We start from the raw sequence: 20,465 nt of genomic DNA, 5'->3' as shown, positions 1-20,465 counted from the left end.
TGAAATAAAAGTGTAGTCTTTAAATTTATCTCTTATGAAATATTTACAAAAGTTGTCTATTACAGAATTTGTTTCATATTTAATTTTTTCTACATCACTAAAACAATCATCTATGTCTAATTCTAACAAGTTTAAATTATCAATATTGAAATCACATTTAAATACTTTTACATAGTTATTTTTAAAACAATAAATATTTTCTAAATCGTAAGCTATACAAAAATTCATTATATGTATTCCTGTTTCTTGATTTGCTTCAAAATCAAAATATATATATTTATTATTTTTTACTTGTTTTGGTACTGATGGTTTCATATAACATAAGTGTTCTTCATTACATTCCGTGTATTTTTCATAACATATTAAACATATTTTTCACCACATTTGTGATTTTTACCTGTATATGTTTTGTTACATTTATCACAAATATGTTGTTTTCTGATAGTTGTTACTGTATTATCTTTGCATGTATGTTGTTCAGTATAACCAATTAAACATACTTTACAAAACCTACGTTTAGCTAAAAATCCTGTTATATTTGTTATAGTGTCAAAGTGTTCATCATGATAATATAAATATATTTGTTCATTATATTTTTCATTACCACCATATACAATATATTCTGTACTATTTGATGTAAAAACAATTATCCTAATATTAAAATAATTTTCAAAAGCTTTTAAATCTTCCAAATCATTTCCTTCTTCTTTTATTTCTACTCCTGATTGTTCATGAAAATCTTCAGCAACTCTTTTTTGTAATGGTCTACCCTCTTTAATGTGTTTTAATTGTGAATCTGTAAAATCTTTTAATAACTTATTTGAAGCCAAAAAAGTTACAATTGCCCTTGATAAACATATTGTATCATCATTTTTTATTTTGATAATACTTCTTTTATTTATGACATCTAATATTTTTAAAGCTTTACCTTTTCCTCTTTTATTGGGTATAATAGTAACTTCAAAAATAACTTCTTCTAAATTTAATTCTTCAGCACTATTTAATAATCTTTCCATTTGATCCACGAATAACTTTTTAACTGTATTATATGTTCTTATAGGCCAGCTTTTATGTTTAGTAATTATGATTTCATGAATAGGTACTATTTTAATTCTTCCATTAGGGTAATCTTTTATGGAATAGTCTACCATGTGGTCAAAAGCATTTGTAAATGTTTCTTGTTTTTCATCCTTTAGACTAATTTTATAATTAAATACATAAATACTTGCTTTATGTTTATATTCTTTTGTCAAAACAAGTTTATATGAATCTTCTCGCTTGGATAAAATTTTATCCTTTTTTGCCTCCATTTTTTAAGAAAACATTTTAGTTACTTAAAAATGTCTAAAACAAATCTAACAAATAAATTAGCAGATGAATTACATCATAGAGTTATAAAATCTTTTCCTAAAAGACGTGTTTATGTTAATTCAATAGATCAAACATGGGCAGTTGATTTGATAGATATACAACAATATTCAAAACAAAATAAACACTATAAATATTTATTAGCAGTTATAGATGTTTTTAGTAAATATGGTTGGTTGATTCCATTGAAAAATAAAACAGGAGTAGCAGTGAGTGAAGCATTTAAAACATTATTTAAAGAAAGAAAACCAATGTATATTTGGTCGGATAAAGGATCTGAATTTTATAATCGACAAGTAAAAGAATTGTTAAAAGATAATAACATAAAGTTATATTCAACTGAGAATGAGGAAAAGAGCAGCGTGGTGGAACGCTGGATAGGTACAATGAAACAACATATGTTTAAATACTTTACTGCTAATGAAACTTTTAAATATTATGATATATTGAATAAATTAGTTAAAAATTATAATAATACAGTACATTCTTCAATTAAAATGACACCTGTTAAAGCAAGTAAATTAGAAAATGAATTAACCGTGTATAAAAATTTATATCCAGAAAAGAAAGAGAAAATTAAAAAACCTAAATTCAAAGTAGGTGTTAGAGTAAGAATAACAAAAAAGAAAGGTAAATTTGAAAAGGGTTATACTACTCGTTGGACCAAAGAAATATTTGTAATTGAAAAAGTTTTAAATACAAACCCTGTTACTTATAGAATAATTGATTTAAAAGGCGAAGATATTAAAGGTGGATTTTATGAACAAGAATTACAGATGACTAAGTTTTAAATCTCTAGGTACCTGTACGATTTAGTTTATTTAAAAGTCATATCCTATTGAATTAAACACTTACTTTAGAAACACTTTTATAAAACCTATATAACAAAAGAAATTTAAATGCCTCAATTGCTTAATATGTTATCAAGGCTATAAAATATCAAGTTTCTTTCAATTTTAATGAGTTATCCATTTTAAATAATAATGATCCCAAGGATCAAATGATACAGCAATGATTATTTCAATAAAATACAACACTTCACATCAATACTTTAATATTTACTAACTTATTATCACAAAGAATAACAATACACCCCATTGAGCATTTTATCACATTAATAAGAGAAGATGAGAACTAGTATTGAATTAAATGATAATTGATAATTCTCTCCATTTTATTATCTTTACTCAAATAATCAATACTATGACTGAATTTTTAAATTGTAAGTGATACAATGATAGATGGAATGTAAAAATATCAACAGTTCTGTAATTGGATTATTGATTTAACTCCTTAGTTGCAGTAAACACTTACTTAGTTACACTTTTACAAAAGTAAACAACTCCTTAGTTGCAGTAAACACTTACTTAGTTTCAATAAATACTTACTTAGATACAGTAAACAACTCCTTAGTTGCAGTAAACATTTACTTAGTTGCAGTAAACACTTACTTAGTTTCAATAAACAACTCCTTAGTTGCAGTAAACACTTACTTAGTTGCAGTAAACACTATCTTAACTACCTAATTGTGACATGTTCATATTCAAAATGGAATCTGAATTGAGAAGATGTAATTTAGTTAAAGTGTCGGATGAATTAGAAAAATTAGAAACGTTGTTAGCAAAACATAATAATACGATAAATTTACAAGATACAGAAATAAACAGTACAAAAAAGGAAATTGAATTGTTGACCGATAGAATAAACAAAGCTAAAGAAGATTTTGGTGATAAAAACAAAAGACGGATTTGGTTGAGATTAACAAGACAAAAAGTTAGTGCAAAGACTAAACTCAAAAAATTGACAACGAAAAGAACATACGAGAATGAAGAAAAAACTACATTGGAAATAAAAATAAGTGAATTGATTACCGAAAGGAATAAGATTGCAGAACTTGTTCGTCAAGACAGCAATTACTAGTAATTAACTTCTTTAAATCTTCCATCTTCAAAATTAATTTGTGCATCTTGTATAACAAACAGATAAACATTTATTAATTTATTTGCTCCTGCTGTTTTAGTTATTTGGATAGTAATACCTTCAGAAGCATTTTCAATTCTTCTACCTGAACCGTGTAATGAGTTGTCATCTGTTGAACGTAAATCTAACCATAATGCATAATTAGTTGTAAGATATTTTTCTAATGTTGTATAGGATAAATTTAAATCCTTTAAAACTTCTTCTGTTGTTTTATTTCTTTTTGAATTTAAAGCAAAGAATTTATTTATTTCATCCCATTGTTGATATGCTTTCATTCCTTGACTGTATAGTTGATTTGGAACACCTTCTATTGTCATTTCTACTTTTGTTATGTTAGGATTATAATAAGTTTCGGTACTTGTTCTTTCAGGATCTTCGAACAACATTAGAATTCCTTTCATACTTCTAGCTGGAACATTTAAATTTATATTCCACAATGTATCAGATTTGTTTTTGGTTATTTTTCTATGTCTTAGTATTCTATCGTACAAAATAACCATCTTACCATTAACTTGTTGTCTTATCTGTCTTGCTAATTCTGCATCAGTAACCATATCAAATTCTAAACAAATGTTTTTGATTGTATAACTTGCAGATGTATCTGTTGATTTAATAACATTGCTATAATTATTAAATGTAAGTTCATATTCAAGTCTATCACCAAGACCTGCTTGATAAAAAGGCATATGAGTTTCTAATAGTTCAAAATCAAGTGGGATACAAAATCTTGCACCATATGCAGTTGCAATTGCTTCATCACCTATGTCTGATGCTTTATTATCTGCACCAACTCTGTGTTTTAACATGTTTGTTTCACCAATTCCTTGGTATGCCATATTTAAACGTTCAGATGTAGATTTCCATAAATCAACATAACAATGATAAATATCACTATCATCAATTGACATAATTTCATTTCCACTTATACGAATTGTTGTTTTTTTAACTATTGTTCTTCCTATGTTTTGATATATAGTTGCATTGTCGTCTGTAGATGTGAGTTCTATTTCAAATGCCAATCTGGTTGTTCCAGGAACAATAACATCATTATTGCTTAGATTGGGGAATCTCACTAATAGCTGTTGATTTTGATCAATAGTTGAAGGATTATTTGTTATTGATACACTTTGACGAATACCTTTCACACCACGGGGTTCTCTTATTTTTCTGTAAGGATTTAATTTGTTTCCGTATGCCGACATTTTTAAGGATTAAATTTGTTATAAAAATAATTCAATTATCACTGATACTAAAGTATTGATACATGTATAATTATTAGTCATACTAATAAAACTTATTAAATCTCCAGCCTTAACTTCAAAAGGTGTATAAAAGTTATTAAAACCGTGTGTGACACCATTATCCAAACTCATTTTGTAAATAGTTGACTTATCATTAACAATCATCTTAATGGCTATAATATCTTCGCTTGTTCTTAAACTTACTAAACTAATACCCAATATTTGTCCTGGAAAGTTCATTACATAATAACCACCACCAACACCAAAATTAAACTTTTTATTTCCATGTATTGGACCATCAATTCCAGCATATATACTTATTATTTTTCTGTCTGGTTTATTTTTAATATTATCAACTATATTTTCAACATTTAAAACTCTGATGCTTAGGGCAGCGACACTCCGATGTAAATTTTTATCCTTAGTATCCATTGTTTGAAGCTCACTCTTCATATTTAATATTTCTTTTTCTACGTTTTTTTTTTTGACACCAAGTATGCTCATTTTATTAAATAAATTATATAACTTCTAAAACACAATTAATTGGTAAATGATTAATTATCTTGTTATTATTTTCATCTCTTATTTCTAATTTCAATTCTGTTATAACATCATTTACTAAACACTTATATTCCGGATGCTCAAATCTCGCTGTTATAACTTCACCAAACTCTTTATTTTCAACTGGAATAACAGCTAATAATTTACTTGGCTTACCATCAAGATAATTATGAGAAGTGCTAACTTGTTCCAAATGGATATATAATGATTAATGGATAGCAAAATCCACAAATTTGTTTCCATAATGTAATTCATTAGGTTCGAATTTACGTTTATTATTAAACCCTAACATATTTCCCAAACCCTTACTTATCCTTAACTCAGTAGAAGTGTTTAATGAAGCGATACCATTTGCTTCATTTACGGATAATACAATATTTTCTTTTTGAAATTCATCCACTATTTGTTGAAAACTATAATAACCATTCATAATCCTTTGCTGTTCTTCTCCGGTTTTTGTTATAAACCCATGATAAACATTATACCAACCTATGCTGTATCTTATAAATTTCAAACCAATACGTTTATTTCCATTTCTGTTATTTATGTATTGTTCTAAGTTTATTGTATTATCAATATTTGAAATAGTATGAAACATTTTTAATATAAAAAAATGATAACAAAAGAATTTAAATATAATCCTAATGTTTCATATAATCCAGGTATTAAATATTCTGAAAAAGATCATCAATTAAAAACAAATCTTGTAAATCAAACGATATTTGTAAATCAAAAAGAGAACTTTAAAACAGCTTTTCCTGATTTATTTCAAAACTATCAAAACCCATCAATACACACTAACGAACCATGGAATGCCTGGATTCATTCTTCATTTGATTGGTGGCAATGTCAGTTAAATTTTGCAGTTTGGTGTGCAAGTACAGGATGTGGTGTTTCTTATAATGATCATATACAAAATACTTCAAATCTTACAAAGTCTTTTTATATGTTTCATTTATATTATTGTATTGTCAGAATTTTAAAAGAACTTAAATCACCTTTACCAACAGATTCTTCTTTCTGTTATTACAAGAACCCATATGACAAAGCTGCATATCAGAAATTATGTGATGAATTTAATATTTCTCCAAATACAAATTGGAGACAAAAACTAGAATCATCATGTCAAGGATTAGGAAGTTTTGAGCAATATTATAAACCAAGTGGAGAATATAGACAAAGAAATAAAATTAAAGGACCTTTCTTTAGTACTCATGATACTATTAAGCATGAAAAAGATATAAGTATGGCTTGGACAACATTTATTTTAGATAACTCTAATGGGTTTACACAAGCAGGTATTGAACGTATTAATGAAAGTATTAAAATTTATGTATGGGCTTTGTTAGGTGCACAATCTCAAACAAAAACAAAAATTTTAAAAGTAGGAACAGGATTTGATGCACAAAAACAATTCTTAGCAAATGTACAAGATGTAATAAATAGTCCTATCGATTTACCCACCCAGATATCGAATTATGAAAATGTTTTAAAATATGCAAGAAGTAAAGTTGATTATGCTTATGGACTTGGTTTATATATGTCTCCCAGTGATATGGTTTTACAAATTGGAAGTATTGTTGGTTATAATAATAAAATTATAATTGCAACAGAAAATCAAACACTTGGGTTAAATGATGATTTAAATAATAAAAATTTTGATCATGTTGATTTTAAACCAAAAGAACCTGTAAAACCACAAGAACCTATAAAACCTGAAAAGCCTAAAGAACCAAAAATAGATCCAATAAAAAAAATTGAACATGAAGATCATGAAGATAATAAACAAGCAATAATATTTGTAAGTATTGTAATAGGATTTACAGCACTTTATTTTTTCAAATAATCTCTAGCAGCAGTAAACAATAAACTAACAACTAAAATAAGCAATGCCCATAAGTTGTTTGCAAACCAATTTACTACGTCTTTTGTTGCAGACAATAACCAAGAAACAATAGAACCTATAATACCTGGTAATGCAGCTGCTAATTTTCCTGCAAGAAAAGATAATAATTTTCCAAGATTTTTTAATTGTTTTTTTATCCAGTCTTGTACACCACCACCTTTTGATGGAGGAGAAGGAGAAGGAGAAGGAGAAGTAGTTCCACCAGTAAATGCTTCAACAATAACACCAATAATAATTCCAAAAGCAGTTAAAACACTTACTATTGTTATTCCTTGTTCTCTGAATAATGTTCTTATTCTTTCACCTAATGTTTTGTCTTCGTTTAACATTTTATGTATTGTTTGTTTAAATCTGTTTACTTGACTACGTAGTTTTTCTTTATTAATATTAATTACTTCTAGTCTTGCACTTCTCTCAGATTCCAATTCTCTTATTCGACTACTTATTCTATCTATTTGAAATTTATTATTGTCTTCTTTAGCTTGTTCTAATTTGGCATTTTCTTTTGCTAAGTCTTTATTTGTTTCATTCAGTTTTGCTAAATTATTTGCAATCTCATCTTCCGCTGTTGTAAATGCTTTTATTATACCATCCATCTCTCTTTTTGTCATTTTTGTTTGTGTTTCTTCATTTATTAAAGATGTTCCTTGTTCAATAAATGAAGTTTCTATTTCTTTCACATATGTTTCTGCATTACTTGCTGTTTCTAATAATTCTTGTCCTTCTTCTTGTGTAGATATTTCTTGTAATGGAATTTCTATATTATCGAGTTCATTTAACATTCTCTGAAACCCTGCTCTACCTTCTCTTAAATTATCAGATATTTTATAATCATCTACACCTAAAACATCCCTGACAAAATTAACACCGTATTCTCTTTGAAGAGTGCTAAATTTATAAAACTTTAATACTCCTTTTTGGTAATATGTTAATGCAATATCATTACCTTTTTCATCTTTTACATATAAGATTTGTCTTCCCTTATGATTTTCCCCAACAAAAAAAACCTCTTCATTACGTATAGTTTCACCATTTTTTTTATAAAATTGTTTAATCATTTTTTTTGTAGTTTCTTTTTTACGAATTTTAACATCATTTTCTGATAAATCTCTTGATATTTCAAATTCCTTATTTATATTATTTTGAAACTCTTCATCATCTTGAAAAGACGTTTCTTCTTCTTCATAATCATCATCATAATCATTATTTTTAAACTCAGGATTATCAAACTCATAACCTCCTTCAGCCATTTTATTCATCTAAAATATTAGATAATAAACAATAAAAAGAACCTGTTAAAAACAACTTAAGATAAAAATAATTAAATTTTTTATTTAACATTATTTTTACATTTTTTACTAATTTTTCTTTTGTTTCTTCATCCATTTATTTAATTAAAAATTGATTCATAGTTTGGTGGATTTCCGTTATCAACTAAAATTATTTTATTAAAGAAAATCAAAGATTTTCAATTTTTTTTTTAATTCGTTTTTTACTCTATTTTCTGTTTCCTCAATTAGTTTTTTTCTTTCATCATCTGGTAAACTTTTTAAAATTACTTTTTTTTAATTTTTTTTCATCTCATTAAATTTTTCTAATTCATCTAAAATAAGTTTAAATTCATCTACACTTATCTGTCCGTCAGTTAAAGATTTTGATATTAAATCTTTTATGCTGTTTAACTTGCATTCTGCCATTGTTTTAATTTCATAATGTTTTTTTGATTTTGTTGTCAACTTTCTTCTAATTAATTTAACTAGACCTCCTAAACTTCCACATACAACAGCTGCAATTTGTATGGGAAGTAAGATAGGAAAAGCTATTCCTATACCAGCTAAAACAACAGATGTCGAAATTAAACTTGTATCAACACCATCAGTAACATTAACTCCGCGTTTATATTTTTTGTATAGTGATTTACGTTTATCTCTCTCATTTATTAATGTTTTTTCTATTTCTGTTATTTTTTGTAGTCTATAATTTTGTCCATCTTCTATAGGTAATTCTGGATATAAATCAGGAGCTGTAGGTTGTTTCATTTTTTAAAGTAAAAATTGATTTTTTTTTTTTTTTCTCTTAAATCCCACAGAATTCTTTCTTCGCCTGTTCTCCCGGTTTTTTTATTTATTTTTTTTTTGGAATTTTTTTGTTGTTTTTTGGGTGTTTTTAATAACGTTTTTTTCCAAAGTAAAAAAAAAATTTTTTGGGAGTAAGAAAATTTTGGTGTTTTTGCGTTTTTTTTTGCTTTTTTTTTTATGAAAATTTAGGGCTCTTTTACTTGAAATGAGGGTAATTTTTTGGGGGTCAAATTTTTTTTTTTTTGGAGGGGGGGTATAGGTGTGTGATATTGTGTTCTACATGACATAAATATTTGAAAAGTGAAAAAAAAAATAGAAAAAAACCAAGTCCTTCCACTTGAAACAATTTTTTTTCATATATTTTTTTCTCAACTACATATGTTAGCCTCTATATATTTGGTATTCACATGAGATTCTTATGCTAGACAAAATCGAAAGTCCAGGGACATACAGACACCTACAACACGAAACAACAAAATTATAACACACAAAAAACTAAACTAAAATAATAAATGAGCGACCCGGACTCCATTTAAACCGGGAGTATGGAACGATGAGCTGGTAGGGTAAGCTTTCTCTGCTTTTCATAAAACATCCGCTGAGTCATGTGATTTCGTGTCAAGTAGTAAACAAAATTCAGCCATTTCTATCTTAACTGATTTTATACGATAATATGTGAAATTTGATTGTCAAGAACACACTGTTCAGAAATGTTTATTTTTCAAAGGCAAATGAAACTAGCTACATCTTCAAACCCAGCAAATGTTAACAGTCTTATATCTGCAAAGCAAGATAAACCTGTACAGTGATTAAAGACTTCAAAGCTCTCTATTCAGAATGTTTGCGAAATAGCAATGACAAAAGCATCACAAAAACGTAAAAAAGAAGGAACACGAACAGAACAAATCAAAAAGCGATTTCTTGAAAATAAAGAAGAGAGAGAACAAAAAATAGCTATACGAAGGAAGATAAGACCAGAACACAAGCGTAGAATTGATGAAAGTCTGAAAGAAGATAAGCTTCACCTGTGCTGTAGAAAAAAATCTGTTAACAACATGAACAAGACACAACTGTTAAAGCAGGTTAAATTATGGAGAGCTTTAGCCGAGGTTCAGCATGTGAATTCTAATGATGGTTTGAAAAATTTCAATAAACTAAGTCCAACGGAACAGGTTCTTCATCTCAAAACAATTATTATAGCTAACAAACAATTGATAATACAGGAATGGGAATCCTCTGATGAAGAAACTTTGTCAAATGTAAAAGGAGCTCAAAAACGACTCTTTCACGAAAATGATGAGTGAAGTTCTTCAGATGAAGAAACATTGGATATGGCATGTGCTCTAGTTCATTTGTAACTGTTTTATTGTAATAGCTTAACTTTTTCGTTCTCCCACTTAAAGTTTGTTATATTTATGTGTGCCAAAGAACCAATTGCAAATAATTGGGTTTTTTTTTGTTTATTTATTCCAGTGCCAATCTATTTTATGCGTAAATCAGTCTGTTAAGTATGCTCCGTCCAAGCACTTTTATTTTTACATAAATGCAGATGTATTGAAATTTATTTTTTTGTATTCATGAAATTGAACAAATGAATGCTGAATATTAGATTTTAATGAATAACTTTGCAATGTTTATTTTTTAGCAAAGTTATTGTTATCAGTGGTTATCATTTTATCATTGATTTTTTAAATGTAAAATCTAGTCTATAGTACATGTACGTGTAGTGGTAGTTATGTTTTGATGTCAATGACATTGTGCATTTTACATTTTGATATTTATATTCATGATGTTTGTTATTTGTGCTTTTATTATACCCCGCCACACATAGTGGCGTTATATTTTGTGATACCCTCCGAACGAAAATTGCAGTTTTGTGTCCGTCTGTCTGTCCGTGCATCCGTCCCCCAGTGGTTTTCAGAAAATAACTTTAGAAAGGATGAATGATTTATTTTGAAACTTTGTACATATGTTAAGTACAATAAATAGCAAATAAAGTTCAATTTTAAGCTAGATCCAAAAAATATTTTTCAAGTTGTGCCATATTTTTACTTTTTACCACCCCCCTTTTTTCAACCAAAACATGGCAGGGTATCACTAAATGTTTCATTTATGCCATATTTTTTAAAGTTAAATTAGTAATAATTGTTTATATGTAACTCAGGTTTAAAAGAAATATATATTTACATAATTTGTATTGTGAAAAGAAAACTTTAACAAATATTTTTTAATTTGATGAATATTGATGGAATGAATTATCTCCCCTTTTTAAGAAGTTTTCATTTATTTATTTATTTATTGAAAAGGAATTTATGAGATATAAAATAATACAAACTATCATATCAATGCTTTCATTTAAAAAAATGATTAATAGAATTGCAATCGAATCAATATATAAATATTTTTCGAAATGTTTTGTTCAGTCTGTAATTAATTCAAGGTAAAGATATTTCAAACTCTTTGCAATTTTTTTCTTAACTTTATGTTAAATTGTAGCTTTTACTTCAAATAATAAGTAGAAATAATTATCGTTAATATTTAATTTTGTTTCCCTTAATTTAGAGTTGTAGAATTTCAGAAAAAAATAAAATGCAAAAGTTGCTATTGTTTCTATACAAATTTTGTAATTTTTATTACCACCCTTTGCTATTATAAAAAAATTTATTTTGCTAATTTAGATAAGATACAATTATCGAAATGATTTTTATTGTAAGATTCTGTTATTTTGGTGATAAATATGACATAATTTTAACAATAATGTCTTAGATTTTATTGAAAAAAAAAATTGATATGGACACATGAACTTAGTTTTTTTTTAATACTTTGATATTTGTTTTTCTCACATATTTAGAATCATGTATCTTCCTTCTTTTAATTCACACAAGCATAATTTATTTTGTTTCATCACTTTGCTTATATTTGTATAGAAAACTGTAACTTGGTGTATGATTGCTGTTTTACTTTCTTGTTGAATAAAGTTTTAAAATGGACATTTATCACTTTTTGTCTAATTGAAAATAGACGAAAATCGCCTCCGGAGCTAATTTCAAACATTCATATCTTTAAAGTATAAAAGATATCACCATGAAACTTTGCAGAGTTGTTCTGTGCATGCTTGCAAAATTTGAGCTGTTAGTTATAATAAATAAAAATGTGGTAAGGTTATGAAGTATGTCATCAAGCTGTTCTCAACAAAAGCGCTTGGGCCTCACTAGTATTGTGCACATGTGTGGCCTAAAAGATGTAACAATTAGAAGACGTTTTATAGTCAGGAATATGGCAGTTGTTATCTACTAAGTCGTTTCTATGAATTGCATTATTGTTTGTTTTTAGTTGCACTTGTGTGTTCTGTTATTTTGTTGTTTTCCTCTTATAGTTGATGGTTTTAGTTTGTAACCCGGATTTATTTTCTCTCATTCGATTTATGACTTTTGAACAGAGGTATACTACTTTTGCCTTTATATATCAAGGTTGTCTAGTTTGTATGTTTTAACGAACTTTTATTCTATTTGATTACAATAAAATGACAGTAATTTTAACATGACGTCCTTCAAACGCTTTGAGTACACACCCATGGTAAAATATGAATATATTGTTTGGGCTGTTCCGATCGTACTCCCACGTCATATGCTTTTTTATGAATGAACTACCCGACGTCATAGAACTATGACGTCAGAATATAAGCATTTTACGGGAAAATACACGCTTGTGAAACCGAAAATCATCAGAAACAAGAAAACGTAAACAAACGATGCTAAAATGTGTTATATGAGCCAATTTTTGTATACTTATAAGACATAGAAGTACAATTGTCATTAATATTCATCCAAACCTATCTAAATATTTTATTGTAAATAGTTTAACTATGTCACTTATTCAGTTTGCTCCGTTCTTTTACGTCAATTTAATAGTGCGTTTATTTATGGGAACGGCAAATAATGCCCTCACCTAGAGCGCTTCGATCCAAAGCAATTGCCGTATTTGTCCTATTAGAATCGAACTAATTCATGGGGCTTGAGTATATCGAGATTTTACCAAGGGTTACCGCGCTATCGCTCAGGGTAAAATATTTGTCATAAAGGGCCAACCCGTGGTAAAATCACGATACATTCAGGCCCCCATGAATAATTTCTTAATTAAACTACACCTTTTAGAAGTTGGTATTGTCAAGATTTACAGAAAAGATTCGTTCATTTATAAATGTGATACTAGATTATCAGTTTATAGATTATTCAGTGTGTGCAAAATTACTCTTTACGATTTCTTTAGGTTGTTTTACATATTATTGCTCTTAGACATATTATTTTATTATATTTATTCTGCTAATATATATATATAGACACCTATTGATGTTTCATTTATACATAATAGTATGCAATACATGTAACAGTCGCATTTTTATCTGATTGTTATCTTTTTACCTAATGTTCCGCTATTCCAATACACTGCATAAAGATTTAGATCGGAAAACGTAATTAGGAAAATGACAGTCCAAAGCAAAAGTGGTACTTGCCATACATTCTCCGTACTATATTGTTATAACATTTATAACGAGACATCATGTAAAGAATACACATACAGAGCATTACTGATTTAATCAGACCATATTATTTAAGGATTGAAATTTTTGGGTGTAACTTTGAGGCACTTAGGAGTAAGAGCGAAGACTTGTCAGAATATTGTGTTCGGGTAAGGTCTTTCTGTGGATCGTTACTTTGAAATCTAGCTGGTTGAAGATCTTGATCAGTTTGTCTGTCAAGTAAAAAGCCAGGTTACATTCACCAATTGTCGTCTTTATTGTGCATTTAACTTGCCACTGGACGTTAAGAAGCCTACTATCATCATCATATATTATCAACATAATTGCATTCCACGTTGAATGTAACTAAAATTCTGTTGACGATGGATTCTTGAAAAAATTTTGAAATTCGACAGTTAAAAGAAGAGATTGACGTCAAATAAATTGGTAAAAAGTTGTCATTTGTAGATACTTTTCTTTCTACTAAAGCTCAAAGTTCCACAATTGTATCTGCATAAAAAAATAAGAAGATGTGGTTATATTTGCAAATGAGACAACATTTCACAAGAATCCGAATGACGGATCGGATGTGATTTTGAAAAACTCATCAGAGATAATGGGATAAATGATATCAGTTAATTAAATTCAAACTAAATATTATTTTATATACATATGCATATTCCTGGCTCTTTCGATAACAGTATCATGATGTGCACAAGGTCGTGTATTTCTCTGACTCGTAATGACGCCTTTACACTAAATCCATTGGATCTTGGTGTGTACTGATTGATATTTCGGTCTTAGATATATGATTGTTTTTCATTTGTTGTTATTGGATTTAAACTACATGTAATTGTCAAAAAAATAGTTATTGAATTACCAGGCTTATAATTTGATACACCAGACGAGCGTTTCGTCTACATCAGACTCATCAGTGACGCTCAGATCAAAATAGTAAGAAAGCTATACCAGTATATATAAATTTGTAGAGCATTGAGGACCCAAAATTCCAAAAGGTAAGTGCAATTACTCTCAGATCTGTTCACGGTATGTTGACGGGATGAATTCGCATCTGCAGTTCATAAACAAAAATAATTCACATCAAGACAGATGGTCGTTTAACAATTTATGAAATCGGCTTGCACATTTATTTTCTTCACCTCAAATTATCGTTTTATCGTTATATGTTTCTTTTATAAATATCAAATGACATATAGATTCCTACACTGCAACAAGTGAATTACGATATTTCTCCACTCGAGACAGTTAAATTGTATTATTTAAAGCGCGAGGCTTGCCGAGCTTTTTAAATGATTAAAATTTAACTGTCGAGATTTCCATTATTATGATTTCCATAGGGTTTTATGAATTTACCTTCACTAGAAATGGACCAAACTTAAATAAAATCATTACTGACTAAAAAAATAAAGATATTAAGTAATACTTACACTTCTGCAGAAATATCAAACAATGATTGAGTGTATTTGTCAAAATTGTTATCATTCAAACATGTTTGAAATACCGAAAATCTAATTTTTTTAATTGTTTTTTGATGCTACTCCATCCCTGTTCTCCTAATGTTAAATATTGCAACAAGGACAAATGACCGGTCCATTAAAACTTAATAAAATTTAATATAAAGTTATTTTTGTTAAACAAACATTTGTTAGTTATTAAATTAAACGTCACCCGTCGTGTTATCTTTCTACGTAGGTACTTCCTTCCATGATGCATTATCATAATCAATATTTTAACTAATTCCTCTAATAATTTGTTCGTTGAAGTTTACCATCATTCGTTTTTGAATACCGACAAGTACCTGATAAGTCGATTAATAAGTAGGTGTTTTTCAATAGAGTACCAACTCCGATCCGAAGTTCATTCACCAGAATCGTCAGATTTATACTGTTTTATTTTTAACTTTTGATTTAAAATTTGTCCTCAATACTGGGTGTGGTTTAGGTTTTTGACATAGTTTGAAAGTAATTATAAGTCTTGCTTTTAATCATATACTTTATATAAATATGACCAACATACAATGTTGTATTTATACCAGTTATTAGAATATTATAAAAGGTAAACTATACACATCTTGAATCGTAAATCATATTACGTAAGGGAACATGCACAACTGTTTACTAATCCATGATCGAATAAGATCTAATTACTTCAGATCTCACCAGAGACATAATTATTTGTATCAATTTGATCTTCTCTCAGATCAATTGAATTGTCAAAAAGGTTGTATAAACTATACACAAGGAAATAAGGATTTTATGTATATTTTCTCGATTGCGTTTATGTAAATATAACTTAAATGTGAAAACCCCTTTGGTTATTTATAGAATTATTGGAATTTCCACTATTACTAAAGGTTACAATGTACTAGATAAAATTAAATGTATAAGATCGTATTTTTCTAATTTAATTCAAAATTGTATTTCTCACATAGCTAAAAGGTTAAGTTCTAACTATTTAAAAATAACTTTAATGATTTTATGAGTTCAATAAAAAATAATCAACATTATCGTATAAAAACATTTTTTTGTGGTTTTCCAATAAAACATAAGACACTGTGTACATATTGTAATATTTACAAGTTGAAGACTCCAATAATACAGCCTTCCGGATTAATCATGGAATTTATTTGGACCACTCACTATTCCTATAAAAAAATAAGGCATGTACTATTATATTATTCATTTATGCATTTCTCTGTCCTGCGTGTTTTTGCATTTATTTGTCTGTACTCCTGTCACGTAATGTTGTATTTTTTGCTGTATTTCTAACATAGCCATATAAGAGGGAGGTTGGGCAAGCCATAAAACCAGGTTCAACCCACCATTGTTTTCTTAAAATGTGCTGTACCAGGTCAGGAATATGGCCGTTGTGATCACATATTCAGTTTATATGTATGTTGGCGTTTGGTTTTGTGTTTCCCTCGGCTTAGTTTGTAACCTTGATTTATTTCTACTTGATCGATTCATGACTATATTTTTTTTGCAGACAGTATATGGTCTGATGCCCAGTTTTTGCACTTTTCAATGAAAACTTGCATGTAGTTTTAGTCTCAACACGTATGTGTCTGAACCACTTACTATCCTTATGAAAAAAATGAAGGTTGTATATGAAATGAATAAGGTGCACTTATTATTGAGAAGTGCTTCTATTATAGATTTAGTGAGATATTATGATGAACTTCATTTTTAATGTACAAAGCACTTTCATTTCACGTGCATCAAACTTTGCCATTCGACCAGGACCATCAATACAACACATTTTGCATATGTGTTTTGTTTTTATGATCTACTTTTTATGACCCCGCTGTATCGGAGGGGTATTAAGTTTTACCCTTGTCCGTCTGTACGTATGTATGTACATTACCCTTTAACCTGGTTATTTTTATACTTGTGGTTTATGTATATCACGTTTTTTTTTAATCGAGAAGCCATCAAGATGTCTACATGTAGAGAATTATTAATCTTAATTAAAAATCTATGCTGATTTCTTATCTAGGGAAATAAAACGTTAATATTTATGAATTTGTGCTTTTTATACCTAATGCATATGATATAATTCTTTCATTTTATTTGCAAAGTATCCTTTGAATGGGCTATATCAAAGTACAACAAATTCCAAACATTCCAGGAAGAAATTTCTATTAAGTCTTATCGTACCTCTTCGGTCCTTTTTTAAGTTACAAAATGTTGTAATTAATAACATGAATAACTCATTTTGTTGATATCTAAAACTATATCTGAGGGGCATAAGTAGCAAGGAAAATTTATAAAAAATATGAGAACCTGACCTAGACCTGTGACTATCATCTTGACCTTATTCTCTTTTCAGTGACCAATGAAATGTAATCAAGAGACCCTAGAATTCTATCAAATACCTTTACATATAACTTATTTCGATTTATTAGAGAGAAGTGAATGATCATATTAATAATATTCAGAAGGTTATTTTAAAAGATTACAGTGACCATGTAAAAGAGTCAAAAAGACGAGTTTGGTGGAAAAATCATGTCAGGAACATCCGCTAGGAGCTCCAGCAATGGTTCATTGATGACAAACAATGCGAGAATTGGACATGCAGCACAACAAACGTTTCCAAACATTTTACAGGATATAATCTAAATAAAAGAACCACAACATAGACTATATAGTGACGTGACAAGCAATCTGTATCTTAACCGTAATTTGCGAGCAGATGAATGGTCTATGATCAACAATGTACGGACAAATGGTTACGTAAATTTTGATATTCCATTGATTTATAAACTTGTTAGAAACTTAAATTTAGTTTTTTCCGACTAAATGATGGGATTTTCACATTCCTCCAGCAGTCAACGAATTATAACCTGGAGATGATATTGAGCGCATTAGACGGATCCGAAATGATATACTTCATAGAGGAAATGCGCAAGTGTCAGATACGGATTATTTTAAGACGTTCAAAGACATTGCAATTCGATTTGAAGTTTTCCTATGTAAACCAAAAGGAGAATATTTACAACGCTTCAGAACCTAGAGAACTGTTGCATGGACGAAAAAACTAAAAATATTTATTTAGAACGCCTTGACACTCTTTTGAATAAAGGTAGGCATGCATGTTTTCACTTACTAGTAGATATAACACTTTAAACGATAAATCACATTGCAGTCGCGCTGTCTATTAAAGCAAGTAATCGCAAAATAACCAGAGGCATACTTCGACAATTTTCCTCAATTCTCACGTAAAAGTCCTTAAATGTTAATGTTTATACAAGCATTTGTACTGTCGATCTAGACATTTAATAAGGGTCGTTTTAGCGCATACATTATATCACAACTCATGTTTAAAAAAAGTCTGCTTAATTAATTAATTATTTTCTGAACACTTTATTTTATGTCTATCAACCTGAATTCATTGGTAAAAGTTATTCTTGTGTTGTTGTGTGTTTTCTTGTACAATTTTTTTATCAGTTGGTTATTTAACAGAAATTTGTTTTGTTGCGTTCTTTTTAGAACAAGAATACATCGGACAGTCTAAAATAAAAATAACCACTTAATAAATTGCGTGCGTCCGTAGCGTTTTTCTTGAATAAACTTCATCCGGAACTCTCAAACCTAAACAATTAAGACCCATGACTGTATGAAACAGCCAAAGAAAGTTTAATAGACCTTAATAACCAACTCATCTCAAATGACAATTAAAACTTTTTACCTTGAGAATATTAATTTGGTCATCTGTACGTATTTCGTTCTAGGAGTAAAACATTGGTAACATAGACGTCCGTTTGGATGTGTATAAATACGCAGCAACATTCGGTCAAAATGAAGGTGAGATCCATGCTCTCTGCATCATTAAAGGACCTCGCGTATTGTAATGAAAAATGGGTGTTCCCATTCAAATACACAAATATTTTCTATATACATTCAACTATATATATTTATGGTATTTTGAATTATTGATTCTTTATCCCTCTGGATCCCTACCGTGCAGAACCTACTAACTTTATTTATTGTTTAACTTGTTTTCGTCCTGAACATGCATGGAATAATTGCCACTAGACGTTAAGCAATCAACAATAAATTATTCAACAATATATATCATGTATATAAAAAAACTTTATTATATATTTGCATTATGTGTATTTTTTTTAATTTCATATAAGATGAATGATATTTCTGTAAGCGATACCTTGACATAAGAAAGTATCGTTATTTTTTATATATTATAATCATTGTTTACTTGTAGAAAGTCATCAAATTGAAATAGAGGAATGGAAGGAACAAAATAAATTGTTCTTCAAAACAGATGCCGTTGATTTCGTTTTGGAATCCTTGGCTGACAATAACTGCTGCACGGTCATAGGAACATCAGGAATTGAAAAATCTGCAACTATTCATCATGTTGCATTGTTTCGCGATACTGAAGGTTATCGTATTATTCATATACACAGTACTTCCGATATCGAAAAATACTTTCAGAGAAATCGAAAGCAAATATTTGTAATCGATGATATATGTGGCAAATATACCGTCATCCAAACAGAAGTGAAATGAATCAATACAACGTGTGTTAAAACAAAATAATACTAAAATAATTGCTTCATGTCGCATTCAAGTGTTCAATGAAAATCAATTTAAAAGATTAAAGCTTTTTACTGAGCACGTTTGCGATTTATCTTCAGATACCTTGTATCTATCAACGCAGGTAAAACTACAAATTGCACGTCAGTATTTGCCTCAAGCGGCCGTGGAACAGATAGAACATGATTTGGACAATTACGAGTTTCTGCCTTTAATGTTTGCCTTGTACAAATCATTATGCAATGGAAGTAAACACTTAGACATCGTTAAGTTTTTCAAAAACCCGTTTAATATATACACTGAAAAAATAGATGCGCTGTATGATCTTCTCGACAAAACGAAATTTTGCGCATTGTTTTGTCTCGTTATAAATAATGGTTATTTAGATGTATCTGTCCTTACAAATGACAAAAGTGAACAAGAACGACAAATGAGGGAAGATTTCTTTGAAGATTGTTAAATTCCGAGAAACACTCTTCGCCAGCGTATACTGGGTCAACTTAAATCTCTTGTTCCTCTATTTGTTAGATCAAATAACGATCTTTCCGGACAAGTAATATCATTCTCTGCAATACATAATAAAACATTTGACTTCCTCAGTTTTTATTGTGGCAATAAGTTTCAGCAATCATTTTTACGATTTGCCTACATTGAAATGTTGAACGAACGTACAACTCTAAACTCGTTAGTTTCAACGGATGAAGATGTTGAGGAATTCACCATCTTGATAGATGA

The sequence above is a fragment of the Mytilus californianus genome, unplaced genomic scaffold (genome assembly GCF_021869535.1).
Source record: "Mytilus californianus isolate M0D057914Y unplaced genomic scaffold, xbMytCali1.0.p SCAF_12, whole genome shotgun sequence".
Lineage (NCBI taxonomy): Eukaryota > Metazoa > Mollusca > Bivalvia > Mytilida > Mytilidae > Mytilus > Mytilus californianus.
This window is presented reverse-complemented; position numbering follows the sequence as displayed.